The sequence below is a fragment of the Macrobrachium nipponense genome, chromosome 30, assembly GCF_015104395.2.
Source record: "Macrobrachium nipponense isolate FS-2020 chromosome 30, ASM1510439v2, whole genome shotgun sequence".
NCBI classification, from domain to species: Eukaryota; Metazoa; Arthropoda; class Malacostraca; order Decapoda; family Palaemonidae; genus Macrobrachium; species Macrobrachium nipponense.
In genome coordinates, this window is record NC_087218.1 from 6,574,849 (window position 1) to 6,590,604 (window position 15,756).

The following is a 15,756-nucleotide window of genomic DNA, read 5'->3' on the forward strand; positions in this document are numbered from 1 at the left end:
TATACTATACACATATACTATATATGTGTGTGTTTGCATGTAACTACACGGATACCGTGCTTAATTGATATACATTAATTTAATCGTTAAAAATAAGTACCTTTAATGTTCCCGGAAATTGCTGCCCTAAAAATTCCACGGAAAAGCCCCTGGCTTTGATTAAATTTCAGTTCCAAGAGTTTTAATATAAATATCCTCTGACTAAAATCAGCTGCTGAAATTATTTGTGTGTAGGGGTTCCATAAAAGATGATGTTCGTCTCTCTTCCAAATGTAATTTTATGCAAAAAAAAAAAAATAATAATAAATATATATAAAAAAGATACTGGAAGTCTCTACTGACGAAAAGCTAGAGAAATCCCAGACGGACAAACATTTATCATTTCCTCAACAGACGTAGAAACGGGCGCCGAGTTATCTGAATATCAAAAATAGCTCCCTACGCAACTGAACAGGTTTCAACCACAGGATTCTTGCCTTGCTGGGGTTCGTATTTCTTACGGTATAGTCGAAATCACATCATATTCGAATATTCACGGACTATCGTTGAAAACAGCGGGTGTAAGTTTGTATGTCTGTCATAATTTCTGCAAATAACCAACTACAGGGGGTCAAAAACATATTTACATATATAGTTTTTTTTTATTGTTTGTATGTTGTTTTTACGTTGCATGGAACCAGTGGTTATTCAGCAACGGGACCAACGGCTTTACGTGACTTCCGAACCAAGCCGAGAGTGAACTTCTATCACCAGAAATACACATCCCTCACACCTCAATGGAATGCCCGAGAATGGAACACACGGCCACCGAGGTGGCAGGTCAAGACCATACCGATCACGCCACTGAGGCGCTTTTGCATATATACATACATACCCAAATATAAATAGGCGAGAGCCTGAGATATCAAGCAAACACAATTAACGAATTTGTTACTATCTCCAAAAAATAGTACCCTGCGACTATTACCTCGTACATTTGAAAGCTGGCTAAGACAAAAAAGGCGCCAGACTTCTACTTCTTTTCTAAGTTTAGTATACGGGGAGATACGAACATGTAAAATGTGGCTTTCTCAAAAACGAATAGTACCGAATAGAAAGTATCAAGAACATTCACCCCCATAAATCCAACCTTTCTCTTGAAGAACAAAAGACATTGAATACAGCTGTAATACCACGGCTGACTGCTCAGTGAAGTTTCGTAATCAGTCCTCACATATGAACCAAGAAGTGATGAAACAAATACTCAGCTCTCACAAAGGAAAAGGAGACGTGAAACTCATATGTAGTCCCTACAAACGAAACAGAATGAGGTAACGAAGCAAACTGTGTACGTCCAGTTTCAACCCTGCTTAATATGATCGCTTGGGTATTCCAGGATATACCTTTAACAGAATCGCTTCCTGTTTCTTTGCAGTTCTATTTTTTGTCGAAGAACTAGAAAACATATGATAATTTGACAGCGAAATGGGGATTAGATAACTATGGAAAATACGCTTTCTAGCTCTTCTCACCGCTAGTTCTTCCCTTGTATCATTTTCGCTTATTAATGGCTCTGTTTTACACTCAAAGTATTAGAGGTTTCAAAAAAAGCTCAGGAAAGAAGACTGAAATGGTTTAGTCATGTCATGAAGAGAGAAGATGAACACGTATGTAAGAGGGTTATGTGTATATGGAGGTGGGGGGCAGAAGAGGGAGGGGGAGGCCAAAGTTCAGGTTGAAAGATAAATTACTGAATGACATGAAGGAAAAAGGTCGAAGAGAACAAGATGCACAGGACAGAGGAAGATGGAGAAGGCTGACAAGGAACAGCGATCTCATATAGAAATGGGAAAAGCTGAAGGCAAAGAAGAAGAAGAATGGCACTGTTTTACCTTCCGTACACTCTTTAACACCTTTAAAATAAAGAATGAGTGAATAACAAAGTGCAGCCAGTCGCTCTCGTGATTATATTGAACGCTACTGACACTACAGTATAGTAGGGGGCATAGAGCCTTCCGATTACCGGGTCACGTGACATGCCTGAACAAAGATGTAGTAACAAGGTTTACAATTTGGGTAGAAGCGTGTGATGACAGCACGCTTCAGTGTGAACAAAGTCCAGTTACGAGCGTGAAACCTCATGGAACTCGCTGGATCTTTCAAGAGAAGGATGAACAAGTGAGTATAAAAAAAAAAAAAAAAAACTCAGTATTTCTGGAGTACGTTATGAGATGTCATGATTTTGACATTTTGGTACACCTGAACAACAAAGCAGAGCACAATATAATTTAACTGCAACTCGTTCTTTTGTGGCTAGGCCACATAAATATTTTCGGATCTTTACTAAATACTGGTTCCCAAGGGTTTTTGGAGGTCGTCATCTAGGACTAATATTTCTTGGGGGTCATTAGCTTTATGACATTTACAGTCTCTTGTTTATGTTTGTACGTTAATCCCCAACGGCCTCGTAATGCACACGCCGCAAAGGTGGATGCATACCGGGTTAAACCCCTTTGGGGATCACTATCTAGGGAATATCCATATTTTCTGCTATTTCCTTTTTAGATGACATTTTGCTCGATCACTTCCAGGTAGCATAAATCTTATCAACTACGTTGCCCAGACACGCTCGAAAACCATTTATTGTGTCTCTAAGGATGCCCGGAAACATGGAACTTGGTATCGTACATCCAATACTTCAGGTAGTAAAGGTTCAACTGGTTTTCGAAGTCGCCTGATTTTCGAGGAACTGAGTGTCTGAGAATTCCATCACTGTAACAATCCCTTGGAAACAGGCGTAACAAATCCCACGGATAAAATATGTGTGCCTGGATCTACAGAAATTCGTCTGTATTGAAGTTGGCGCTTGCGCTATTTCAGTTGAATAACGTTCGCTACCTTACTTTCAGAAATACGACTTCATTGTGAAGTTGGGCGGTATCTGTACGTACTCGTCAACCCTTGCCTGAAACTGCGCTAGACTACAATTAAAATGAATGAATGTTCCTTTCTCCCTTCCAAGGGAATGATCCAGAGAATGTTATAATACCACTTCATAGCACAAAGAGCGTAGTTTGAAAACTCAATGAATAACATCCCCCCCGTGATATGCCGACGAAACTCAAACCCACACCTCGTATCAAGAACATGTTAAGATTTTAGGCTACATCCAAAGGTACTAATTTTGTACTACTGTTAATGTATTCTTCTGTTAACGTATTTTTCTAAGTTCATTATCCACGCAACTTTAAAAGGAAACTTAAACAAATGCAAACAAAATGTCTGTACGAAGAAAAATTTGGGGAACAAGATCTTGAAATCCGGTTCCCTTCGTCTCAGCGCTAAAGCGGTATCGAAAAATCCTTCACACCGGGAAGAACTGGTATCCTCTTTTCTAACCACAAAAATTTAGAAATACCTGCTGCTGGGGCTTTTATTTGTTCCCGATGGCCTATAAATCCAAATTTCTTAAGACTATAATACGTAAATTACGTGATCAGTGGACCGAGGACCTAGTACCATACCCACAAAGAATTCGAGTTAATAATGTATAAATGGTTCTAACGTAGATAGAAAACATAGTCACTGGAAAGAGAAACTGAAACAGAGGAAATTCTGCTTTTTAGTTTCCTGTAAAAAATAAAAAATAAATAAACAAAGAATACTGAGATGGCTTTGTCTGTCCGTCCGCATTTTTTCTGTCCGCCCCCAATCTTAAAAACTACTGAGGATAGAGGGCTGCAAATTGATATGTTGATCATCCACCCACCAACCATCAAACATACTAAATTGCATACCTCTTGGATCAGTAGTTTTTTTTTCTTATCTGATTTAAGGTTAAAGTCAAGCCATAATCGTGCTTTTGGCACCGCAACAACACAGGCAACCACAGCTGGCTGAGGGTTTCATTCTGCCTTATACGCTATACAGAAAATTTTCACAGAAACTTCGGCGCACTTTTTTTAATTGTTGGATCCTAGTAAAGTCAGGGGTGATATAACTTAACACTCATTTGCAACTGCCTTCATTTGTAGTAATCCCACAAGATTTGAAATGGTCGACAAAGACCGGCGGTCAACTTTTCTCTCCCTCTACAGCTTCTTCTTCTTCTTTTTTTTTTTACAAATATATACAGAAAAGGGGAAAACCAAAGAAAACTTATATCATCAAGCCATACTATATTAAAATGCGATAAATATAATCGTAATAGAATATGGCATTTTTTAAGTACATTTATTCCTTATTTTGAAAACTATTAATATTTTCATTAAAAACAATAACTTTTAAGAAAATAATATAATTCATTTTGAAGCTTTCAGTTTTGCCTATTATACAAAATATGGAACATGTAGAGAGAGAGAGAGAGAGAGAGAGAGAGAGAGAGAGATCGGGATATCTCCAGTATAAAAACGGAACCTATAAAAAATAACACCACAGAAAGGATGCATATGGTGCTGAATTCCTTGTAGAAACGAGATGTACTTAATCTAACTTTTAAAGCCAATATTACGCAAAGATATAGGCATATAAATAGTCATTACATCATCGGTGAGCATCAGCGAATACAATAAAAGTGACCAAATGCGTTCAGCAACTAAAAGGCAATTCTGCAAAGCTGAAAAAAAATCCTTAAGAGAGAGAGAGAGAGAGAGAGAGAGAGAGAGAGAGAGAGAGAGAGAGAGAGAGAGAGAGAGAACTAAAATAATACGAATAAAATACTCCTCAAGTTCAAGATCTTTTTTAATTTCGCTAACATCATCCCGCCGAGGACAACATTTACTTACCGAATTCCCATGGCTACCAAACGACTGCTTTCCAGTCTGAGCTAGGGAACCTCGCCCCCCCAACCCCCCGAAAAAAAAAAAGAGGAAATGGCCCATCACGACGTCCTACCAAACACTTGGGAGTAGAAATCTGCCACCAAATAAGGCGAAGTAAAAAGCAGCCGATGGAAAATAAAGTACAGTAACCTGATCCTGAACAGGCGACTCACAGCGAGCGGCGGCGACTCTCTGCTTGGCATTCCTATCCCGGCCATATCTAACATGCCAACCAAGGATGGCAGGGCCGTATTGTGACCCGGGGTTATCATGACAGCTAAAGAAGGCTCAAGTTACAGCAATGGGGGCGAAAGTGTAGATCAATTTGCTTCACGGCACACGAGGCCGGGCATACGCCTTTCTCCCTCGCCACTTGGCAACCATGGGACTCGTTAATGGAGATAATAATAATTCAAAGGATTACCATTCAAGATTTATTCTCTCTCTCTCTCTCTCTCTCTCTCTCTCTCTCTCTCTCTCTCTCTCTTGGGTTAGGAAAAGTAATATTCCCAGGATTAAATGCTTCTGCCAAGACAGAAAATATGTTTAGTTGATATTCCGATATGGATCTGTCACTATAGATGGCAATAAAATAATCATGTCAAGAAATTAATTTCTTCAGCAGTAAAATCGTATCTAATCCATTAACACTCTGTTAGAGACGTACAATTAGCAATCGCAAACAGACAGACAGACAGACAGCCAAAGGTACTACAAATAATAGCAACAGACATGAATATTGAAAGAGCGTGGCTCTCTGGTGTGAGTGTTCAGGCATACGCAAACCACTTCGCAGAGAGAGTTCAAATCAGCATTTTGCATAGACTTTGTATTCCAACCGGGCCATTTGGAATGCATAAATCTTCTATCGCAAGTCACCCAAGGCAGAGGCCATTTACTTCCACTGTAAACACAATGACTCCATGAACAAATATGAAAAATAACTTTAATCACAATTCACCCAAATCAGGGGCCATTTACCTCCACTGTAAGCGAAATGACTCCATGAACAAAAATGAAAGATAAATAATCACTGGAAGAAAATTTAAAGGCATAAACTAGCCACGATTTATAATGGATGTACAACTCGTTGTCATAGAATACTCTAAGTAATGTACGTCTTGTCCATCACTTTAAACTCGCAATGAATGTAGTACACAATTTTAAAAGGAAAACACTGCAACGTAAACAAATCACACAATGATCAGGGTGATGTTATATGTAAACATATAGGTCATACGTCCAAATCATTTTTTAAAATGTTCCACATTGGGATACTAAAGCTAAAATAAAACTTGATAAAACATTCATGAGGAAACGAAACGAGCCTCAAAAATATCCTTCCTGTTAGAGGGCATTTGGGCAAGAACATCGTATACCGAATACTTCCGATCTGCATTGGTAACCTCTGGAACTCTATTAGGGCTTCTGTTTATCCAGCCTTCCCCAACTGCTGATTCTTCCGAAAACAAGTGCGTCATTTTTTTTTGCAGCCGAGTCCAACAACTCTTCTACCATAATAATCTTTACTTTCTCCCACCTGGGCTGGAAAGGGCATTATTAGGTAGAACATTCCGCGCTAATATTATAGACATCCAAATTAAATCCAAACGTTTTCCCACGTATTTTCATTTCTTACTGACATACATTCATTCCGTGACCAAATCTAAATAATTCTCTAGTACATATACGCAAGGAATACAAAAGTTCGCAGGAAGTGATAAACCATTCTTTGGAAAAATTACAGAAAGAAACAACCTCCTTAGTACCGAAAGATCCCCTTATAATGCGGATCCATGCATAATCAATATAATAAATTATTTAAATTCAAAATATACACGTCCCACTGGCAAACTGATTAACTTTAGGAACATATTCACGGGCTTTCAGAGAGAGAGAGAGAGAGAGAGAGAGAGAGAGAGAGAGAGAGAGAGAGAGAGAGAGAGAGTTTCTTCTTTCCATCGTAATCAATTTACCATTACCGTGATCCTTTACAGGTTGAGCCAAGGTCAAGTGTGTTCTTTCAAGTTAAAGGAAAATGTCTCTGGAATCAGTTGACTATTACCAGGATCTTTTATTGTTGGGCCATGTGGCCAAGTGTATTCTTTCAAGTTGAAAGGAAAATGCCTCTAGCCCCCAATCCAGCTTAAGGAAAATCATCCAACACCTTCTTCATTCCAGATGAAGCTAAAACTGGCGCGCTCTTTCCAGTGTGGCGGATACAGCAGTTACAACGCATCCCGTTACACATTTCCTCAGAGGATCCTTTCGAGATTCAGACATAAACTTCTGGAAAATGCCATCCCCAGACCGTCCCCTTCCAGCCCTAACCCTCTCCAACACTGGCAAAAGGTCAGGACAGGTTGGAGAGGAAATACTGATGTTATGAAATCATCCTTTTCATTTCTTTCACTAGCGATCGCCATTATAGTCCACTTTCCACTTCGCCGCCTCTTTGGATATAAAAGGAGCAAGGCATTGTGCATTTTCTGGAATTGAATGACATGTCTGGAAAAAAAAAGAAAGGAAAAAAAAAAAAAAAAAAAAAACTAGTAACAACGAATTGGCTACCACGAATGATTTAATTACTAAGATTATGTTTCTCAAAGGGATATACATATGAGCAATAAATGGCAACTCTTCCAAACATCGAAAGGGTGAAATGCTCAACGCATTACGATAATCGTCATGTCCTCCCTTCTATGTTCTGTATTCTCCAAAGGCATGAGAAATGAGACGCGTTCTGAGATACTAAGATGTGATGTACAATATCACAAAAACCTAGCGCAATGTTACCAAGGTAAACATTTCACGTGTGATGAACAGCGTTCATGGACCCTAAATGTCTTAAGCAATACATGGAAAGAGACGATAAAAGTTGAAAGATACGTAGAGAAAAAATATATATAAAAAAGTACGAGAATCCCAAAAAAATGTCAAGAAAAACGAGGCAATCAGCAAATCATAAGTGATCACAGGTGTAAATAGCTTCTAAAAAATGCGTATGGTGCTGTTTGCTTCTTTCAATGGCCAACTAAATGAATTCTACATGAAAGGCTACAGCCTCGAAATCAGCCTAATAATAAGAGCAACTATTAACACTATAAGGAACTTTATTATGAGTGTTATGACAGATTCCTTGTATATACAGATCGCTGGTATAGTGGTTAGTGTCCTGATGCCACTCAGATTTCGGGGGTTCGCGCCTCCCCCAGGGCGATGAAAAATCACAGGCTCTGCATCATGATCAGTTACTGCCGCAGTGTGGGGTCTGAGGTGGGAGGTTGAAACCAACATATTCCTTGGAAGCCTGAATTTCAAGTCAATAGCCTCCAGCTTGTTCCATATGAATAAGCTTCATCTATACTGGAAAAAAATTAATATATGCACATGGACTCTACTGTGAGAACAGGAAGTAGAAGAGCAGCTTGTGTAGATATTTGGACTATAACAGTACGTAATTGTCACCCAGGAAGCAAGACTTCGTGTTCAACTTAAAAATAAAAATCGTGTTCAACTTTAAAAAAAAAAAACTGAGCAAGATAGTCAATGAAACGATAAGAAACAAAACTAACACTGCTGGTGTGGTACATCAAGACGCATTTTAGTACTTGTTAAAAGAACGGAAGAGAACGCACACTTCTGAAACACGTCTCAAAATGTGAATCTATAAAGCTTCTGCCTTGCCTTTGTGACATCTCCTGAAACGGAACATATGTAATGCTTGTATTCTCAGAACATGGCTACATACTGCAACACTAAAATAAAAGCCATTCAGAGGGTATTGCTAAAGGAGGAAAAATAAAAGCCATTTAGAGGGTATTGCTAAAGTAGGGAAAATAAAAGCCATTTAGAGGGTATTGCTAAAGGAGGGGAAATAAAAGCCATCCAGAGGGTACTGCTAAAGGGGGGGGGGGGAGAATAAAAGCCATTCAGAGGGTACTGCTAAAGGAGGGAAAATAAAAGCCATTCAGAGGGTATTGCTAAAGGAGGGGAAATAAAAGCCATCTAGAGGGTACTGCTAAAGGTGGGGGGCGGGGGAGAATAAAAGCCATTCAGAGGGTATTGCTAAAGGAGGAAAAATAAAAGCCATTTAGAGGGTACTGCTAACAGAGGGTATTTAAAGAACCTTGGCTGAAGCAACACACTTCTCCAACCGATGCCCTGCATCACAGCTTCTCTCTGAAATCATATAGTATGTAGATATTGCGATTGCTGACACCTTGAGCAAGGGACCACTGCGATTCTTGACAAGGTAAACAAATCCAACAATCATATCCCAACAAAATGTTTTCGTGAAGCCTCCATGCCCCGATGACGGCCATTTTATTATGAAAAATCACGGCAAGGCCAATAACTTCGCTGTCACTGGAGAGAACCTTCTAAGCTGAGTATGTCAAACACGGAGTTCATCTATCTGTTTGTTTGTCTGTTTTGTTTTTATGGTGTTTTTACGTTGCATAGAAGCAGTGGTTATTCAGCAACGGGACCAACGGCTTTACGTGAATTCCGAACCACGTCGAGAGTGAACTTCTATCACCAGAAATACACATCTCTCACTCCTCAGTGGAACGCCCGAGAATCGGTCTTCGTGTACAGAATTTACTTTACTTAACCGCATCATTTCACCCTAAATAAATAAATAAATAGAGACAAATACATAGATAAAGCAAGGGGTCATAGACGAACAGACAGACAGACGGAACGGATGAATGATCTCTTTTACGAACATGATGCACCATTTCGACCGTTTAAGAGGAGTTGTTTTGACAAAGTCAAGGAGAAACTGACAGGCGGATATATGGATGGAAAATTAAGTTACCTAACTCTGTTGGTAAGGGATTAACAACATCATAAACATTCTGCCAAAACGTTACAATACAATATTTGGAAAGTGCCTTCCTTGAAATATCAGACATGGAATCTCGCCTGGAAATCGCCAGCAATTCCCGACATGCTTGTCGATTTGTTCACTGTAAACACCTTATCCAGTTTCTGAAACTCCTATCCTTTACACCCCTCAGACTTCGATGCCATTCACAACTGGGAGTCCAATAGCATCTGAAGCAGGGAGGGGGGGGGGGGGGGGGGGGGAGCGGTCATCCATACCCCTTAGGGATATGAGAACCACATGCTGGGGGTACGGGACTTGATCTCTGGATATTTGTATATATTTGATTTTAATGTGTCAGTGTCTACATGGGTACATTTTGTAAATAAATAGCTCTATAAAACTATAAATGCTTTTCATTTTCTTGTACATTCTGTTCCTAGCTATTCATACCTAAAGTATCCATTAAACTAAGTATATTTTGTACATTCTGTTCCTAGCTATTCATACCTAAAGTATCCATTAAACCAAGTATATTTTGTACATTCTATCTTAGCTATTCATACCATACCTAAAGTATGTATTAAACTAAGCACATTTCAAGTTATATTGTCAACAAGTAGGACTTAAGTGGACTAAAAGAAAAGGGGTATGGGACCATATTGGGTAATTCACTGGGGGTCTGGAGTCATCAAAATGTTAAGAAGCCCTGACCGAAAGAATAATATACAATGACGAAGAGTATTCGAAGTATGGCACTCGTTTCTTCAGACTTACATGTTTACATCCTTAGTTTGTGTCTAGGAGAATGATGCTGTTTTAATGGGCACCGTATAGGCGCTCATATCCCTCCTTATTAACCAATTTCAATCAATTGATAGTCTTACGTTTTTGCAATAAATAAATGATACAAAACCCCATCGGGACGATATCTATTTCTCTATCTCATCTTCCTACGAATATTTCATTATACAAACTCCATGAAACCAACATATAAGCCAAGCCATGAACGGTTGACTGGAAGTCGTCATGAGTTTGAGCGAATTCTCGAGCGCACATTTTGATTCAATTACCAGCTACGAGAGCGTGCCTTTTGTTTGATAAGCATGCTCTCTAAAGCTTATGCTGATTAGTCAATTAGTCCATCGTTTAGTCAGCACTTCCTTAGAAAATAAGTGAGTACTGTGAAAATCAAAGGAAGAGTGTAGACCATATCATCTGTCAAAAATGACAATTGGATTTGTTTCTCCTGGTCATATACACGTACACTCATAATACCGTGTACATGCATGGGCAGTTTCGCACAGAAATACGAACAAATGCCCATACACTATCAAATGTGTGCCCCAATGCACCCAGGGGAAAGTATTTGTTTCAATAAATCATAAAAAAAAATTCACATAATACTCGTATAGCAAGTCCATCATATGGCTCAAGTTTTGGGCCATGAAATACTGTCAAACAATGTCTTGCAAAGATTGCATCCTCTTACAAGCGAGGTGAATAGGTTCTGACTGCCGTTCACCTGACTCGAAATGAGGAAATTAAGCCAGCATTTTTGTACACTTCACCTGCAACCACAAACGTATAGCTCACGACGCTTGCTTGATCGTCGTGATGCCTTTTCCAGATTCTTTCTGGATACTGGACCTTGCTGGATTCAGGTTCGTCCCAAACCGAAATTTTCGGCCGATGATTGTCTAAGAGTTCCATGAACATGCCTTGGTTTGTTTTTAATTAAAACAAGATTACAAGAAACCTGGTACAAAAGCGAGAAGATGTATTTTGAAAGGAGAAACGATATAGACACTATCGTATCGGGGCATTGCCCTTTCTGGAGGTGACCATCTTTCATTCAAATAGCAAGCACAAAAAAAAAAGCACGTCACACGAAACTCCCTCGCCTCTTGAAACGTCATCTTAATCTGAATAAATACAGCGATGACCTCAAACGGACGTTGCAAAGGAACAAATTCCACCCGAAAACAGGTGCACTATAGAGTCTTTCTGCCGAAGGGGAAGTATTTCCACCTGCATGAGTACGATCTCCTGCCCTCCAGGGGTGGGAGGGTTTTTAGCTGTTGGAAAAGGACACCAATTAACACACCCGGGGATTTTACCTCTCCTCCTCCTCCTCCTCCTCCTCCTTAATCCTCCCCTTACCCCCTCCCCCGCCCAACACCCCCCGCCATGCACGTACCCTTCCCAAGGGGTGTAACATCATTTGGACGTAGGGTCATACCCCCTTGCCCATCAAAGCTTACCCAGGCTAATACCCAGGGGTAATCCCCCCTCCCCCAGTCAACCGATGCGGTGCACATCTCGAGGTCCCTCCTCCCCCGACAACACAGCGCACACCCACCAGCGCTCGAAGGACGCCCCATCCCCTTCCCCGACTCCCCGAAGGTGCCTGGGGTCGTCGGCCTATGGTGTCCTTGTCAAGGTCGCCTAACCCCACCTGGGCTGGCCAAGACTCACTCACCAACTTAAAAGCACACATAAACGCACACATGCACCACTCACTTCCAAACTTCTTCCTCGCAGAGGAGAGAAGTCGTATGCAAATGCGACAATATTGTCTCTCAGTCTCCTAATGATGAGTCCTACTCAACATTTCACGGAGCCTAATCAAAGAGTTGGAGGGAAACAAAAATAATCATCAAAGCCATCGATGTGACAACTTATAAAGCAACAATATAACTTGCGATACGATTTCAAACCAGTTGTTAGTCCTACATAGGTCTAATCAAATCCATTGATTGAATGGAAAAAAATAAACAAATAAATAAAAACGCGTAAAGATGAAAGCAGCAAGTAATGTTCATCATTAGTTCTTCTTTTCGGACTTGAGTTACAGTTTATCACCTTTTCCGATTGAACAAAACGTCAAAAGATAAACATATGAAAGCTAAAGCTCTCTCTCTCTCTCTCTCTCTCTCTCTCTCTCTAGATTATATATGTAATGCAAAGACCTCCAAAATTTATCCTCACCTACAAGATGTCCGAAAAAACATGAATAACGGAATAAGGTGGTGTAGAGAAAACAGGTGGAGTTTAACTATGAAGGACCTACCTTGCAAAATTTAAGTGCTTCTAAATCTGAGGAAAACTCTAAGCAAGAAGAGAAGTCCAAAGCTGATACACGTATGTATGTGCAACACACACACAATTATATATATATATATATATATATATATATATATATATATATATATATATATATATATAACTACTTATCAGTTTCATGATACCTAATAACTTTTCAATCTATTACGTATATGAGCGACTCGAATAACGAGTGTGAAACTATGTAGGTATTCCCCTCTTCTTCTTCTTCTTTTCTTCTTCTTCTTCTTCTTCTTCTTCTTCTAATAATAATAATAAAAATAATAATACTAATAATAATAATAATAATAATAATAATAATAATAATAATGAATATAATAACTTTTCTAAGAGGTCCATACTAATAAAAACTGCCGCGAATAAATGTATAATTTAAAAACCCTCTACAGGGGTTTTTAAATTATACAAGAACTCGCAAAATTTTTTATTATTGTGGACCTCTTAGAACATTATATATACTCTCTTGATACAGAGTTTTTCCCAACTAATAATAATGATAATAATAAAAGATCTCAAAGTCTTCTTGTATAACTTTGTTACTTAATGTTTCTACATCTTTGAATCACTTGTCTCTGCCTATACTCTGTTTTTTTCCATCTGTCCATCTGCGTCCCGGGCTTTAAATAACATCCTATTTCAATATTAACGGTGTAAAACACTTTTCATTTGTAAATGTACACTAAGATATCCTTTTATTTACCTAAAACTTACACATAGCGTAACTATTTAAAGCCCGGGACGCAGTGTTACCATACGCAAACACCACAGGCGGGAGACAGATGGAAAAAAACAGAGTATAGTATTGATAAGAGTATAGTATTGATAAAGAGCTTCCTTAATTGTCGCATTTGACCGACGCAACAAATTTTAGTTTTTTTGTTTTTTTGTCTTTTCCAGAATTTACAAATTAAACTAGACAGCAGACGCCAACCCGGGCGCTAAAATACGAGGGAAAAGAAAAGCAAACTCTGTAGGAAAACTCTGTCAGAGACTTGTGGCTCCGAAGACAGAGTAGTTATGAGGCTTTGAAGTGGTTCTCGAATGATCATTTTCAGTGACTATTCTAAATGGAAAGCGTCAGTAATCACTCAGTATATAAAGTTAAAAAAAAAGTGCGATGCGGAACCGTCCAATCGAAAGAAGGAAAAAAAGAGAAAAAACAAAACAAAAACAGAGAAAAAGGACTCGAAACATGCAAATGATAACAACATCTCCAAATAAGGGTAACAAAATCATCCAACCACAGAGATACCCACCACGTCAAGAGAGAGGAGAGAGAGAAGAGAGAGAGAGAGAGAGAGAGAGAGAGAGAGAGAGAGAGGGTTGTTGGGTGGGTGTATAGGTAGTACTACGCCCTAGAGGAGTTGTAGGGATGCTGCGGGAAGGGACGAGGGGGCGGAGGAGACGTTGCATTGTGCGTTGCAAAGGATCCTTCTTCTCTCCTCGCTGCAAAAAAAAAAAAAAAAAAAAAAAAAAAAAAAAAAAAAGAGAGGAATCGTTTTCAATGTCGTCAGATGAATCCTGGCAACGAAAGAAGAAGGTCCATCCATCCTAGTGTCCTCAGTACCCCGCCCCCCCCCCCCCCCCACCCCGACCCCCACCCCCCCCCCCCATACATTGACACAATAAGAACTCATTCTCGGTTTAATAGTTCAGCGTTTGGTTCACTTCTCTCTCTCTCTCTCTCTCTCTCTCTCTCTCTCTCTCTCTCTCTCTCGGTCCCCCTCGGTCATCGTCCCCTTCTCTGACGCCCCCCTCCCCCCTCTTCACTCTCCTATTCGTAAAAATCCGCGCTGATATGATTAACCCCACTTAAACGACGATATATATTACTTCGATTGTTGTTAATGGTCAGTTGCAATTAGGAGCTGATCGTAACCTGTTCATTTTTACTGTTCTCTCTCTCAGAGAGAGAGAGAGAGAGAGAGAGAGAGAGAGAGAGAGAGAGAGAGAGAGAGAGAGAGAGAGAGAGCTAAATCACTACATCTATTTTTTGCGGTTGTATTCCGTAACACAGTGCTACCTGAATTCAATCACCCAAAAACTGAACATAAAGTTATCCTCGTTACGAAGTGGTAAGTTACAAAACTAGACGCTGAGGACGAGGAAGCCGAACAGCGGTAATCTACAACACAAGATGTTGCTCACTGCAGGGGAGTCGACTGCAAGGCAGAGAACTCTCCGGAGAAACTTGCTAGCCAAAGTTGCACAGTACTGCACAGTTTAAAGCAATGGGGCAACAAAAGTTGCAATATGCAAAGACTCGCGGTGGAGGACGGATTGTAAGACCTACGCAAAACAACGTCTGCTGCACAATGAGCATCTTCACAGCAACTATGGCATAAAGAATACTGCAAATGAGAATGCATAGTGAGCAACTATGTCATAAAGAATACTGCAAATGAGAATACAGCGCTACGCAAGTCTAAATAAAAGGCTACGGGTGGGATGCTACACATCAAAATGCAGATTAAGTATATTTCAGATATATGAATGCAATTTAGTGTAAGTGAGGGACGCTTCACTGAAGAACACCGCGTTACAGATCTTGCAGAACCGATAACTAGAATTTCTTTTATATCCTTCAGCAGAATTCTGCAATAATCCAAACAAAATTCTACACACCACCAACAGTCTTAAGATGCGTCAACAAGTTGCTGCTCTCAGAAAGCTTAAGCTTGAAAACACTTCCTAGGACATATATCTCCTTAATTCATCCCTTGAATACAATCACTTGAATTCATATTATGCATTCCATCGTACGGACTCATCCCTCGGAATTCAATCTCTTCAATTAATCCACGGAAATTCAATCTCGAACCTCAAACCCAACAATTATTTTTAATCACCGTATATGGCGTTTGAATTCTTCACTCACAATCCAAATACGCGAAGTCCTCTCGAGGAATGCAATAATTGAATTCACGCCAATGCGTTTGATGACTTGATTTTTTTTTTCTCGGAAGGCAAACATTCCCATTTAGAAGCTGAAATGAAATC

General features: G+C 39.6%; 1 protein-coding gene across 1 annotated transcript in view; it reads right to left on the reverse strand.

The window, feature by feature from the left end:
• Positions 1-15,756, reverse strand: part of LOC135202242 (uncharacterized) — a 764,586-nt gene that overhangs the window by 337,885 nt on the left and 410,945 nt on the right. The gene's annotated exons all lie outside the window — the stretch shown is intronic.